Source organism: Labrus mixtus, chromosome 10 (genome assembly GCF_963584025.1).
Source record: "Labrus mixtus chromosome 10, fLabMix1.1, whole genome shotgun sequence".
In the NCBI taxonomy this organism is placed as follows: Eukaryota; Metazoa; Chordata; class Actinopteri; order Labriformes; family Labridae; genus Labrus; species Labrus mixtus.
Genome location: NC_083621.1, coordinates 18,537,454 through 18,551,915, shown reverse-complemented (window position 1 = coordinate 18,551,915; position 14,462 = coordinate 18,537,454).

The following is a 14,462-nucleotide window of genomic DNA, read 5'->3' as shown; positions in this document are numbered from 1 at the left end:
AGACATCCTTGTGTAGTCGGTAAAAACAGTTAATTCAAGAGAAGTTTTCACTTCAACTTGCATGACCTTGTTTATCTGTAAAATGATGAACAGGACACAAACTGTCTCTGCACATGATACACTTTAACAAGGCAAACCGATAACAGACACAGAAAGTTGTGTTGGGGCTTTACTTATGCAGATATGAAACTACACATGCTTTTGGCACATCATCATCTTTACATTGTCATAAAATATCAGGACCCTGAAAAGATACTGCAAGAAACTGAAGAAAGAACCACACTGACTTGGAGGAAGTTGTCTGCAGAGGAAAATAAGAGTTCTACTTTCATCATTTTGCACAGGCTGGTTCTCGAACTCGTTAATTTGCGAGATTATTCTCGGAAATTTACAAATTTAATCTCGGAAATTTACTAGGTTCATCTCGGAAATTTACGACTTTATTCTGGTAAATGTACGAGTTTAACCTCATAAATTTACAACTTTAATATTGAAATTTAAAAAAATAATTGTTTTTTAACGTGGCCCTAATCCTCCGTCGTAGCTTTGTCTGCTCTGAGGTTGTCAAAATTAGATTTGCACATACTGTATAACAGAAAATCAAGTTAAAACATATATAAAAGGTATTTTGGTAAAAACAAGTGAGTAGGTATATTCTGAAAGGATTTTTAGTTTTATGTTGGTTTTTGAAAAAGCAATGTATCCGTTTGTTTCATGTCGGTCCTGAGCGGGCTCAGCTTTTTATTTGACAAGTATAGGGGGCTCCAGGGAAAACAAAGGTTGGGACCACTGATTGAGAGGTTACTACATTGTCATAGTTTCAAGGGTCTGGCCTCACAAAGCTGTCATATGCGCTAAATTAAGAAAGCTGTAACGGGAAAGTAGTGTTTAAGCATGAAAGAAAGGAAACGCTCCTCCTCACAATGATCATGTGTATCTCTGGAAAGCAACTGAGTATGAGTCACATTCACAGAGCCATTAGCTGAACACAAACAGGCACACAACACCACACACACACACACACACACACACACACACACACACACACACACACACACACACACACACACAAAATGAAACACACTCACAAAACCTCTTCTCCATTCCAGTCCAATTAGCAGCTCTCAGTAAACTTCAATCAACCAGTCACAATCCATTATGGAGATGGTGAAAACACACATGCCCGCCCGCACACACACACACACACACACACACACACACACACACACACACACACACACACACACACACACACACACACACACACACACACGCATGCATGCATGCACTCACATTCACACACACACGTAAAACTCAGGATAAGTTAATGTCGGTTCTTGTTACTCACATTAAGGAGCTCTTTACTCTGCTGTCCACTGTCTTCTTCCACAGCAAGAAATAGTTCATCCCATTAACTCCCATTCTTTCTGTGGGTGTTGCTTTCATTTTTCAAGATTTCAACCCATTTCTTAGATCAGCCTGAACAGAACTGGCTAGATTGGACAGTGAGACAGACAAAACAGGAAATCTTTAAAGATACAGTCCAACACAGAATCATATAAAAGCAGACCAAGTCCTGTTTGGGCCACAAATGTCAACACAAGTTTGCAGAAAACCTCCAGGAAAAAGAAACTTTCCAAACATTTTTCATCACCCCAGAGAGGAAAACTTCCAGCAGGAGGGAGTCAGCTTGTTGTGTGCATGTGAGAGAATAATGACTAATTATGAGGAGAATGAATAAGGGCATGCAGCCGTATAACTCAGCCTCCACACTGATATTCAGAGGGAGTCATATTGAAACCAGTGACGTTTTTGATTGGTAAGCGTAATATTTACTGAGTAATATTTACGGAGCAGTGCCTCAGCAGCCGGCTCTGCTTATTAGAGCAGATTTCCAGGCTCGGCGGGCGGCGACGGGCGGTGGTTTGGCAGCCGAGACGCTCAGATGTGGATGTGAAGATAAATTCTGCCGCCGCCCTCGGCTGTCACAGGGAATACGAATATTTCACAACAGGAGAAAATGGCACAGATTGCAGATTCTCTTGAGTATAGGAGCTCAGTGTGTGTGTGTGTGTGTGTGTGTGTGGATTCCACTGAAGAAACGCAGCCCCTCAAACACAAATCACTGCAGTGCACGTATGTTTTCTGTGTGCTTGTGTTTTATTTCATTTTGTTTTTCCTCCACGCTGGTTTCTTTGGTTCCTTTGCGTTCTCTTTACCTAAACTCCACCACAACAACGTCCTGCTCCGAACCGCAGCAGCTGGATTCACCTCCCTAAGAATCAAGAAAGAAAACCTAGAGACATGAAGAGGTTGGGGATGCAGTTGCTTTTTTCCCCTTCTAATTTATATCAGCTGAGCACTCAGTATTTCTGTTTCTGCACGTGGCTGCAGAGCTATCGCCCTTTGGGTTTACATCGACTTTCTGCCACAGCTACAGAACGCTTCAAATCATAACTCTCGATCATAAATATATTTTTCAATATTCTTTTTTTCACCATCAGCATTTAGAATCGTCAACAAAAACTTGATTTCCTTTTAAACTCTGTCTTTGCTTTGTGTGTTGCCTCTGATGTGACTGACAGGTTTGTTGCTACTCTGAACTGAGAGACAAGAGCTCTTATTGACATGTCAGTGAAATTCTGCAGAAAAAAATCTAGCTTTCTAGACAGCTACTCATTAGAAAATTAAAATCAAATTCAAAACGCTGTCTGTATTGTATCTTTAGTCTACTTCTGTTAACATTTAGCATTTTCTTTTTTAACCTTTTATGTGCTGGCTTTAAGCTAGATTGAGATGACAAAATGTGGGTCCTTTTTCATAATGTTGGGACTTTTAATTTGATTGTATAAAGGGGTCTCTATGACCCCAGAATTAGTAACCAGAGCCCTAATGGACCCAGAAAATGTGTCCTGAGATCCTGAGATAAAAACATATTAAGACCTGTTGCCCAAGAAATGACTGAAAAGACTCCAAAGACAGAAAACCCCAAAACCTGGGTCTATGTTACGGACTTAATAAACTCTATGTTCAAAATGACCCGCTAAAATGTATATTCTTCTTATCATGTGACATCCAATGGACAGATCTCACCCATCCAACTGTAAATGAAGTTTTATTAAGAGAGATGCATGTAATTAGTTGAATTCAACACTAACCTGTGCAGGATCCAGGATGAGTTCTGGATCCAGAGTCTGGATGCAACCGTCTGGACCAGCAGTGAGACACCCAATCAGTGCGGTAAAATGCAAAAATTATTAAGAAGTATAGCTCATAAGAGAGCCACTTTAACTTTGTTGACAAGGACAAAAACAAGTTGGACTCTGCATTACAAGTTCAAAGAGTTGTCGAGTTGAACAGTTATATAACCGAAATGCGCTTTGTGTACTCTGTGGCTGCGTGGAAGGTTAAAATCAGAAGAATAAGTGATGTTTTGAATCAAAACACATTCAACAAGAATGTTAAGTGGAAACAATTTATAATCTGATTAATGGACAGAAATATGTGTATGAATGAAAGTTGGTCCCCTCAGTGGTGGAGGAATAACTCCATGAGTGAGATGAAAAGAATTCTGCAAAGTGTTTAAGTTTCCAGAAGAGACAAAAATGTTGTAAGTGCAACGACGGAGACGAAACAGTGAGAAGAGACGCTGAGTTATGCAATGGAAATGTTCATCACCTCAAAGGCCAACCCACACACACAAACAACCAAACAGACAAACAAGCACACCAACTTATTTCCTTTCAATATATAATGAGTATCATTGGTGTAATGATGAAAAGGTTTTTGGTCCATGTTTAATCTGGAGGTTTCATCATAGTAATGGGGTGGGAAGTCAAAGCTTAAAGACTACATGAAATAGATTAAGAAGAAACATTAAGCAACAAGAGATAAAAAAGGAACAAAGATCTCTCTGAATAATTAAAAAATATAATCGTAAATCCTACCTCTCAGTTAAGATGACGCCCCATGTTTAGCTTTTTGAATTATTCTTTGCTTCACAAAGTATTAACAATCAATCCCCATTGAGAAGCCCAACAATGGATTGTCTCTGAGCTTAGCCTCTTTCGTTACAGTTGCTACGCCTGTCAATCTATTTAATTCAGCACTTCATGGGCACATACACAGTTTTCAATCATATCAATGGCAGGTTTACACTCCAAATATAAAATACTTTTTATACAATGGGTTTCACCATCGTTGACAAAGCAGCTTTTCTTCTGTGGCTGACAAATGTCAAAAGCTCTAGCTATCAAGCTAATGAAAGTGAAGAGAAATCATATGGATTTTACTAAAGAGAGGGTTTTTTCAATAGTTAAGAGTAAGACAGGGGTATGTTTGCACATTATTTGCACCAATCCAGAACTGGTAGCAGTTTTCTAGTCTGTAAGTCACACTTTTAATACCTAATTTTACATCCAAAAAGTGGGCTGCATCCTATGTACTGGTACCAATAAACCAGTGAAAGATGCTAAGACATGCACCATCATCACTGCAAATTCAGCCACCACCATTACACATTGTACCATCACACATAGAGCAGCAGAAGCTAAACTGCTGGAGTAGCATTTTCACACTATGGGTCAGTTAAAGGCCTAATATACAACATTCTGAACATTAATATAGAATATATTAAATAAACCCTAAATGTTTACTTCCTAAAAAGAGAGTGAAGTCAAACTCCCTTCTGGTTTGTTGTTCTCAGTCTGTGTTCACACTGACAGGATGGTGCTTCCTTAAGCTTCTTTATGTTTCACTCAGAGGCTCAAACATGTATCGTTTATATTTTTTTCACCTGAACCCCACCCTCTCCGACCATTAACCCTGCCACCACTTGGGGGAAGAGAGACGGCCCCGCCGACTCAGAGATGCTGTTTCTAGGGGCATAACGACAGAGAGTTGTTGCTAAGAGTACAACTGAAGGAGAACCAACAACCTTTTCAAATCAACAAAATATTTTCTACCAAATCAACTTTGAGACGCATATCGTTACTTGAAATTGATCGCAGAATCTTGTTTGCAGAAGTTCATCAGCACTTATCTGCTGCTCTCCGTCTTACAGCTGGTGTGACAGGAAGGGAGGGGCGAGCAAAGTGTCGGAGGGGAGCTGAGGGATGAAGGAGTTCTGTCAAAAGAGAGCATTTGTTTTGGTCTGTAAATGTGCTTTGAAAGTAGCAGAGGAAGCCTATAAAAACTTGATGTAATGCCATGAACTGGTTATTTAATGTGCTTGAATGCTATTTAGGTCATGGTAATTCAGTGTTTATTCCAAAAGTCAATTTGAGACGTGAAGCCTAACTACTTTAAAAACATTCACCAGGTCCAATTGCCTTTTGGAATAAACTTTAATTGTATTAAGTAACATGCTTCATTCTCATTCTTTGACGGCAGATAAGTAGCATTAGATTATTACTGAAGGATAGGTTAGCCCAAATCATGGTTCTAACAGAAAACACACAACCTTTCCTTCATGTGTATATAAAAATACGTTCCACATTATGAAGCTTTAAAGCAAGTACAACATGGAGCATGATAGAACTGCTAATGTTAGCTCAAACTCTAATATAGTATAATGAAGAATTAAGCTCCAATACAGGAGGTGCTTCAGTCCTCAATTAGCCTCTCCTCATATAATCTGCAATCAACCAACATGTAGATAGCTATTATACACTGATCCTCTGCACACAGCCAGATGCTATAACAGTCAGCTTACATACACTTTAATGAAATACTGTTAATACACAGTATATATACACAGTTGCACAGCTAAGATTTGCACACTATGATAACGGCTCCATGATCTCCATACATCATATGGAGAAATCAAAAGCTGGACCTCCTGAGTTACAACTATATTTTTGTCATCCTACTTTTCTTAGATGTACTATCGTTGTTCCATCTGTTCATTCAAAGTATATTAAACTTTTATTGCTTTGTGCCGTAGAGCTCTGTTGTTGTCTGAAAACTATTAAAAACAAACATGCTCCTTCATTTCCATGACCATGATCAGTCACTCCCACATAACAGCGTCCTGCTGGACAAAATGCTCACAAGATCTGCAACTGTAGATTAATACGCCACTGAAAATAGTCCCCGACATGTGCACTCTTTCCCCCGATTTGATTGATGTTTGATGAAAACATCTGCGACCAGATGTTTTAGGAAATTGCTGATTCATTTTCTTTAAATGAAATTTCACATCTGCAAAGTGATTTTGATTTGCTTTACAGGGAAGACGAGGTGTTCAGAGACAGACATCATTTTTTTTTTGGTTGTCTCGTAGAGAGGAATCATCCAGACAGGATATATTGCTTATGAAAAAAAAAATATATAAGATAGCATCCAGTAATTTTGTGTTTTATTTCCTTTTGGGCATCTGCTGTTTGCTTTGATTGAAGGAGACTTTTCCCTTATGGCAAATTTGAAAAATAAAATTAATTTAAACGATTCAATCTTCAGGCAAAGAACCCACAATAACCTGTCAAAAAAAAAAAACCTTCAATCTTACCCCTCCGTCCTCCAAGGTCAGCCACACCGACAGCTAACCAGCATCCACCCACCTCCCGCCATCACGCCGGACGTTCAGCACTGCACCAACCTGTCCAAAAGGTCAGCCGTAGCGGCCAGGTTCACCTCACGCCTCCTCACCTGGGGATGATGTATGTCTGTGATCACTGCTTGTTATGAATTAGCATCATTAGCATCATTAGCATGACGGTCATGATGACAAAGGCTGATGATGATGATGCCTGTTACCTCGGCAATGGAGTTAGAGGGGAAACATTGGGTCAGTAAAATAGAGGTGTAACAACAGTCCTGCTTTTGTTTCCTAGGGGATGCTTCCTTAGAGAAGAGGAAATGGGACGAGGAGAGGAAAAGAAAATAGGAAGAGAGAAAATGGGGAGAAGAAAGGAAGGAAGGAAGGACAAATAATGAGAAATAAAGGAAAAGTAAATGAGAGATACAAGGAGGAGAAAGGAATTACGGAGGGAAAAGAGGAGGAGGGGAAGGAAATTGGTGAGGGGAGAGAAGGAAGAGAAACATATGAAAGTGAGTAGAGGTGGGGGAAAGGGGGGAGGAAAAGCAAGTGAAAAAAGGTACATGTAGAATGATAACAGGAATACTGAGAAGGAAAACGAGAAGGAGAAAATTAGAAAGAAGCGCAGGAAAGGAAGAATGAAGGAGAGCAAACAGAAGAGGAGTAAAAAGAGACATTTAAAGGGCGGGATGTGCGGAGGAAGCAAACAAAGCAAGTAGAAGAGAGGGCAAAGGGACGTTTAATGTGATGAAAACTTGGAGGGAAGAGAAGGATAAAAGGAGAAACCGGAGTAGGAATAGGAAGCAAAAGTGGGAAGCAGAAATGTAGAGAAATTAAGAGGAGGAGGAAAGAATCAGAAGAGGGGAGGGAAGATAAAACAGGAGGACCTGGATGGAAGGAGAGTGAGATCCACAGAAAAAAAGGAGGAGAATAAAAAACAGAAAAGTGGTTAAGTGGTGGAAAAGTGCCAAATCTGTTAAGGGGAAAAAAAAAATTAAAATTAGAGAAAGACATAAAAAGAACGGAGGAGAGCAGGATGATGGAGAGACACGGGGTGAAGAGCGACAACAAGGATAATAGAAGGTAATAAAGGAATGACAAGAAAGTCAATGAATGATGAGGAGGTGTAAGAGGTGGCAATGAAGGAGGGGAGGGATGGAGGAGGAGATGAGATAAGAGATTAGGGGAGAGCAGGTAATAGAAAGAGAAAAGTACTCAAAAACAGTTAAGACAAGGAGGAGAAAAAGAGAGAAAAGTGAGTGCAAAAGAAAAAGGAGACAAGGAGTAGGAGAGAATGAGGGTAAGAGGAGGCGGGAGGAGGCCTGCTGAGTGGAAACTTCCTGCTGGTGTCATCATTACCATTGAAATGCCGTTGGGAGATGAAGGATCAGAGCTTTACTACTGTTTTACCTCCCTGCTGATCTCCTCTCTTCTCCTTTATCCCTCACTTCTCTCCCCACACCAATTTACTCCTCTCATCCCCTCCATCTTCCCTCAGCTCCTCCTTACATTGTGTCTACTTGTTTTCTTTCTTCTGTCCTTCTCTTTTTATGTCTCCTCATCTCTTCTTCTTTATGCTCACCTCTTCTCAATCTTTTTTTGATCTCCCTATCAACTCTTTATTTTCTCCTCTCCTGGCTTCTCTTTTTTCTTTTAACTCGTGTTCTCCCTTCTTTCTTTATCTCCTATGTCCTCATTTTATCTCTCCTCTCCTGATTTTACCTTTACACCTCCTACTGTACATCTTAGCTTTATCCCATCTTTCACCCCCACCAACATTTTTCTCTCCTCTTGCAGCTTCTTCTCCTGTGGGAATTTCCTTGCTGTTCCCTCTTTTCTCCTGAATTTTCACATTTTCACCTCATCTCCTTTCAGCCTTTTAACCATTTATACCTCCTACATCTTGACAACCACTGTTTCCTTTTTTTGACTCCTTGCTCCTTAGTATCCTCTTTTCTTTACAATTCACCTCTCTTCTGCTAATGTCCTCTCATTCTTAGGTTATAGTATTTTACTTGCACCTTCCCTTTGCATCTTCGACTTTACTGTTTTACACCGCTTACATCTTAAGTTCTTCTTTTCCTCCCTCACCTTCGTTCCCCTCACCTTCTTCACTCCTTTACTTACAGTACATCTCCTCTCCTCCTCTCTTACATAACACAATTCCTTTGCTCTAAATTCTTCCTCTCCTCTCCTTTATTTTCATCTCCTCTTCTTCCCTTCACTCCTCTGTTTTACCATTTGCACCTCCTACATCTTGACTTTAGCCAGCTCAACACCTTCTTTTTTGTTTTTCTCTACCTCTTTCTTTATCGTCAGTTTTCTCTTAACTAAACTGTCATCTTTTCTTTTTTCCCCCTCTTTCCTCCCCTGTTTTACCCTCAACAGATCCTCAATCTGATTTCTACTCTTTATCCTTTCTTTCTTTTTTTTTTACATCTTAATCCGTCACTTTCTTTATTTTCCCCCTCTTCTTGCATTTAGGCTTTTTTTTCTGGAATGTGCATTCCCCTTTACCTCCTCTTTTCCTCTTTGGTATCCTCCATTATTGGTCCTCTTCCACTTCTCCCATCTCATCTTCTTTCTTCCTACTCTTACATCCTACCATCTAGTCACCATAGCTCCATCCTTTTGGTTTGCTCCCTTCCCTCCACCTCCTTCTGTCTCCTCCCCCCCTCTGGCTATTTTTTCTGTCAGCCAAACTGTACCTTGGCTTCCTTCCTTTACCTTTTGCTCCTCTAGTGTATCCCTTCTCACTCAGTGAGGTGCCTCCTCACATCACCTAGCACCTCCTCAGAGCTGCTCCTGACAGGTCTTCTCCTCCTGCAGTTTCCTCTGCAGAGCTGAACTGTGACACCGAGCAGACGCTGTGGCCAAAACACTGTGCCACCTGACAGCTGGCAGAGCCCAAAGAGGAGGACGACGAGGAAGAGGAGGTGATAGTATGGTGAGAGACAGTGCTGCCGGGGGAGGCCCCAGGAGCTGATGAACAGACTTAGGAGGGAAAGTAGGTATAAAGTAAGTAATGCATCAACGGAGGATAAATAAGTTGGAAAATAGGAGTATGCAGGAAAGGAGGTAAAGTAGGTACATAAACATGTAAGGGAGTGTGTTAAAGAGATGAAGGAGGGAGATAAGGAGCAAGAAACAAGTTCAAGAGGAAGATGAGAAAGAGGGAATAAAGAAGAGAGCATGAGGGGCGGAGGAGGCTGCAGGAAAGTGGAATAAAAGAAGAAAAAGCTGGAAATGAAACAAGAGATGAGGTAGGAAACAACTGAAAACTGCAGAGAAGGAATGAATAAGTAGAAATCAGAGATTTGGGGAGATTTGAAAATGACAAATACAACTGAAAAGGACCAGAAGCTTTAAATAAACACACAGTCTGGACATAAGGAAGAATTTGAAGTATAATAGGTCGAGGAAAGGAGGGGAAAGGGAGTAGAAAAGGAGGATGCAAGGACAAAAAAAATCAGGTTTCTGTGAATGAAAAAAGAATGGCATCGTAAGGAACCGTAAAAGGAGAAAAGAAAGATGTTTAATCAGAAGGTGGAAGGAAGGAAGAAGGCATGCAGGGAGGAAGACTTTAAATCGATAAAATAATTTAAAGGGAGAAGAGAAGGAAAGAAGATGAGTAAAATACGGGGTAGTGATTGAGAAATGTAAGTAGCGAGGAGGCAAATATTTAGAAATGCAAGGATGGATTTATGGACTTCATATTATCCACAAAGGAGAGGAAGAGGCTGGACGGGAGGACTGAAAGAGGGAAGTTCATCCATGCAGGGTCAGAGGGAGAGAAGGAGAGAGAGCGAGGAACGAAGAGAGGTGCTGGGGGATATCATCCGTCAGAATCACCCTCTCCTCCCGTCGAGTGATTGATACGAGCGCTGCCTGTGGAGGTCCTGAGGGGAAACATCTCCCCCTCTACTCGGTCCATCCATCCATCCATCCATTCATCCCTCCTTCCAGCTCCTCAGCCCTCCGTCCGCCCCCCCCTCCTCTGTTTTTACTCCTCAGCGGGCTCCTCAGCGGCCTGCCCCGAGGCCGACAGTGATGGAGAGAGGCGGCGAACATCACACACACCAGGGAGGAGGAAGAGGATGAGAAGGAAGGGGAAAGAGAGGGAGGGGGCTCCATACTGTCCAAGGCTTTACCAAAAAGAGTAAACAATATGTGAGTGCAAATGTTTGGTGGACACAGTACGAACTGTATATTTTTAGAATAAAATGTTGTTCTTTATGCCATGAAACGTTTAAGGTAATGTAGTAATGTTAATGCTCAGTCTTCATTAGAATTACACATTTCTAAAATGTTCCGATACTTTGACAGTGTGTGAGTTGTTGATTGGGCAAACTGTTGGACATTTATAGTTAAATTAGAATTGAAAGCCATGCCCGGGGTCATAATCTTCTGGCGACTTAAAGTTTATTGTGATATATGCCTTTGAGAACGATGGACAACTCCTCTATTATTTTGGTGTAGCCAGCGGTTAGCTTGAAATGACTTCCAGACAAAACTTACTAACAACTTGAGAATTGGCCTTGTGTTCAAATCAAAGTGAAGTTCCAGATATATCTGCAAAGTAAACCTTTTCTCTTTTCTTTCCTTCTTTACATGAAGGAGTTCCTCGTCATCTGTTTCTGGTGAGTCTCAGTTTAACTGTAAATCATTTAGTAAGTCGCACAGAGGCTTCACAGTGACTGCATTCAGCTGTATGAACCCCCAAAAAAGACACTGATCTTCTTGTGACTCACTCACACTGATGGGTCTGAAGTTTGCTGAAATAACATAATGATGCAGATTTGAAAAAACTTTAAATAAAATGCAAGCGTTGATTTTTGATGCATTTCAGGAAGCCAGGATCTAAACACTGATTGACAAAACCTCAACCCCTTTTTTTGCTTTGTTTGAAGCTGCACTTGCATTCAAATAGTTATACATTTCCTCATTATATGCGGATGGGATCTCATTGCGGTGGATTAACTTCTGCCTGTTTAACAGACAGATTTTCATGCATATAGCAAATCTTGCTGATACATGATTGGTTAAAACCACTCAGAGGACAAATAGAGACCAGCACACCTCTCAGTCCCCACCCCGAAGTACATATTTTATATCATTATGTAGAATCTATAAATTGAGATTAGCTAGCTTTTCAAAAGCACTGTTTTGGTTTCGGGTTAGGTTAGTGAGGTTATGGTTGTTCAAGCTGCAAATTGCCTGAATAAACATTTTCTGCTTATTCTCAAAACAAATCGTGAGCTAGCTTGCAAACTGGTAGTTAGTCAACTTTTAGCATACCAGGTAGATTAAGGTGCTGATTTGATTGGATTGCAGTTAATAAGATAACAAGTCCTGCACAGGCTAGAATATTAATGGTTAGCTCACAATAGACAGAAATAAATAAAATCACTATTCTGTTAATTGATATCATGTTTTATGACGCGTCTCATGTGGTGCTAAGTCTGGAGGTGAGGAGATGTAGGATAGCTATCCTCTGCTGCAGAAACATTCTGAATACCTGGGCTTCATTTGGTACCTGTGGTCTGCTGATGTTGGTCGTCGCTTGCACAGCCTTGTTAGCAAACATTATGTAAGCAGTTCGGCAGGAAGCATTCAATTTGGACTGAAATTACAAAAAGGGAAAATTGGTTAAACAGGTACCAAGTCTCAATTCAGATGAGTCATCCTTAAACAAAACATGTTTGGCTAACTGATGCAAACATAATTTAATGGCCTTGAGGCATGCATCAAACATTAGAGAACATCATCCATGAGTTTCATACTATGCGTACATGTAAGCATATGCTTCTTTTTCTTTATCCCCTCATAACACTGACTTCTTGTGGCAAATGTGTTTTTTTTCCCTCAATACTTCAAGACAGAATTAGGCTACGTTTGATTGCACATCCATGTATATCTGAAGCATTTAAAATGTACCAATGCCAAACAACAAAAACTACAAACACAGCCTCATTTTTCTCAGGTAACAAACCACCTGGTCACTCTGTAGAAGAAGAAGAAGAAGAGACCCTCCCGCTCCTCATATATCTCATGTTTTTATGTCCTCCGCTCTGCAGCACCTTTAATTAATGCATTCATGTAAATTGCAGTTATTCATTATGATCCTGGGGGTGATCTTCATCCCTTTGAACAGCTGTACAGTGTGACTCAGGCGGCTCCTCTTCCTCCGCGAGATGAAGCAGGTTCAAGTGCGGGTCGTGTTTTAGCAGCAGAAGCCATTATTCCCTCTAACTGTGCATTTGCATGAACCTGCCGAGGTCAAGTTTGTTAGCTGCTGTTAATGCAGCCAACCGGCGCTCTGCCTCCTCTCCGCTGCCACTTCACCGCTGTGAAAAAAGGAGCTATTGTTCGTCGTTTCAGCGGCAGGAAGGAAGGGAAAAAGGCACATAACTGGAGGCGCTGTGTGAAATGTTAAAATGGAGATTAGCCCGGCCGCCGCAGATCTCGCTTATAATGATTAAACATCATGCCTTGCATTTCAATGGGAACACTTGTGGCTGGGAGCGCTCTGATAAGGTCCTGCTTTAATTCACACATACACATGCAACATTTAGACGGAAGAAAGGACATGCTTTCAGAGAGAGAGATAGAGAGAGCGAGAGAGAGCAGCGGTCAGTGCAGATGTCTGTCCACGCAGTGCTGTGTCCTCTGACTGCAGAAAAATACAATACCAACAAAGGCTACACTGAAACCCCCTCGAGCTCCCGTTTTTTAATGCTCACCTCAACACTGAACCGATAAGAAGTATATGTGTAATAATGCACACTACAGTCTAGCAGGAAATAGGAGTTATTTGCTTGCACTGTTATACAAGATTTCACAGTTTAGGAGACACAATACAAACACATATCAACATTCCAACTCGTACTGTGAATACATCCAATACATGATGCATTGATGTGAAGGTCAAAGATCTTACATTATACTTTTTGACTTTGTTGCTTCGTCTTGGAGTTTTGCAGCATGTGTGAATTAGCACCTCGGGAAAATTCAGGGGAAACAAAACTGTTTTCAGGAGTGCATGTATGGTAACATATTGCAAAAGGGAAGAATATTTAGTGACTATGTAGTGATTATTGTATTTCAGCTGTTGTTTTTTTTTCTATGGCGCTGCCTCAGATTACATCATCACTGCCTCGTGAGCATCTTAAAGACTTTTGGAAAGCAGCAGTAGCAAGCAGAGTATCATGCTTCTTCTTCTTTTGTGTCTGTACACTTCTTGAACATCTCCTCCATCCATACATCACCTCCCTCCCACCCAACCCACCTCCTGCCTGACAGTCTGCCTAATACCAATTACACCAAACTCTCTCTGTCCTCCCGGCTCTCCATCGCTTTCTCTCTCTGCCAGAGATGTATTTCCTGACCACATAACACCTCTCTCCTTCTCTCCTCCTCTTCTCTTTCTCTTCATCTACAGCTCAGGCTGCGGTGTGAAGCCGGTTGAAAGAGGTTTTCAGCACCACTTTTCTGACTCCCGTGGACAGAAAATCTTTTTTTTTTTTTTTTTAGCCACATTACATTGGAAAATAGAACTTTGTTAGAGAGATACCAAATATATCCCACTGCAGTCATATTCATTCATACATTCATCCTAATGTGCCCTTATCACACTGAAATTGCTGCTTCTGCATATTTGACTTCCTCCGTTTTCTCTTCTCTGCGACTCTAATTTCTCATATTTCCTCCCTTCTGCTGCTGCTGTGACCTGATTTCAACACCGAGAATCAATACAGTTTCATCTTACATTATTTGATTAATCTGCTTCCTGTTTTAAGTTCGGTTTACATTCCTGCTTCCTCGCTAACCGCACAGAGAGAGAGGGCGAGAGACGGAGGAGTAGAGGAAGAGGGGAGGTGAGGAGAGAATGGACTGAGATTAAGAGTAAGGAAGGAAGGGAAGG